At 28.7% G+C, this 1469-nt stretch overlaps 1 long non-coding RNA gene across 1 annotated transcript; it reads right to left on the bottom strand.

The window, feature by feature from the left end:
* Positions 1–588: 588 nt before the first annotated feature.
* LOC113328761 lies at positions 589–1216 on the bottom strand. The gene is made up of 2 exons (XR_003349544.1): positions 1092–1216; positions 589–970 (listed from the first exon to the last, which is right to left on the bottom strand). It is a non-coding gene; the product is annotated as an uncharacterized LOC113328761 (long non-coding RNA).
* Between the last annotated feature and the right edge of the window lie 253 nt (positions 1217–1469).

The following is a 1469-nucleotide window of genomic DNA, read 5'->3' as shown; positions in this document are numbered from 1 at the left end:
AAAACTCATTTATTTTTCTTATTGATATGATTGTAAATTCTTAGATACAAAATTAAACGATAATAAAGTTTTATATGTTTTGGGTAGTCACAAACATCAATTATTTTTTTCCTCATTATTTTAAAGAATATTTTATTTTATTAGTAAATAAAAACAAAAACGAAAAAAATCTAGAAATGAAGCCTCTCATAATATCACCTATTTTTGAGGGATTTAATTGAAGACTGAATTAAAAAGTCATACAAAATCTCCTCAAATATTTGATTTCAAAGTTTACATCCATTAACATATAAGATTCCAAAAATTTTATGAAAATATGTATCAAATAAAATATGATTCTAGGGATTTTCTTAATATCTCTATTCAATAGCCCGGATTTTTATAACCTTAAAAAAATATCTAGATCTTATTTTATCAAGACATTATATATCCCTTTAGGAGTATCTAGAAATCTCAATTCACAAGCCCCTGAGATGAAAAAAATGGAAGAAAAAAGCTATTGGTAACTTGTTGAGAAAAACAGTAATGAAGAAAGGAAAAAGTGTTAACGTTGGTTGTTTTAAATTTTCTCACTAGGAATACTGTTCTTATAGCTAGCAAAAATCATAACATACCTCGTTTATTCGAAAATCATTACAACTTCTTAAGGAAATTTTCCCTTTTATTGATAACATTGAGATGTATTACATGCTAGCTAATATGGATGACGAGTAAGGATACTTTACTACCATTAAACTTTGATAGAAATAAGTATTGATAATTGTTAATGATTAAGCTCTTTGTGGTGGTTTATGGCATCTAGATATACACCCATCCTTCTCCTTGGCACATCCATGGTACATGTCTTTTTCGTAAACGCAACACCAACATTTTCCTATTCCTTCACATGTTCTTGGGCGACATCCTGAAAAGTAAATATTGCTGCTCCCTAAAGCAATTTCCTCTCCTAAGTCTGATATGTCTCTGCTAGCTATAAAGAGGAAAAACATACAAAGGTCATTTCTTACTTTCGATAATGAGAAGAATCATACTATTACAATATCATTTTCAAAAAATAATCAAACCAATTCATTTTGATCATTAAAAAGTACCTTGGCTAAGGAAAAATAGAGCCGTAAGAAGAAGGAAAACAAGACTCGAACGCTTGAAATCAGAAGTAGCCATCACAAACAAAGTAAATGATGTATTTTTATTTTCCTTCGTCGAGGTGAGTACTAGATGTACATTTGTAATAGTTTGAGACCCATATTTATAACATTGATAAACATAATCAATAAGCAAAATATTACACAATCCCTTGGCATTAATTGGAAAGATATTCATCTGATTATCAAGAACATTAATCCAATACTATTAATAATCCTATACCAATTTTTATTTTTTTTGGCAGTATAAATCACTGGGTTCTTAGGTGTATATTCAACGCATGTTCCCGTTATCTTTTTAGTGTTTATTGTTTTACTAGTATG

Source organism: Papaver somniferum, unplaced genomic scaffold (assembly GCF_003573695.1).
Source record: "Papaver somniferum cultivar HN1 unplaced genomic scaffold, ASM357369v1 unplaced-scaffold_114, whole genome shotgun sequence".
NCBI lineage: Eukaryota > Viridiplantae > Streptophyta > Magnoliopsida > Ranunculales > Papaveraceae > Papaver > Papaver somniferum.
Note: the sequence above shows the minus strand (reverse complement) of the source record. Positions and strands in the feature narration are given on the sequence as shown.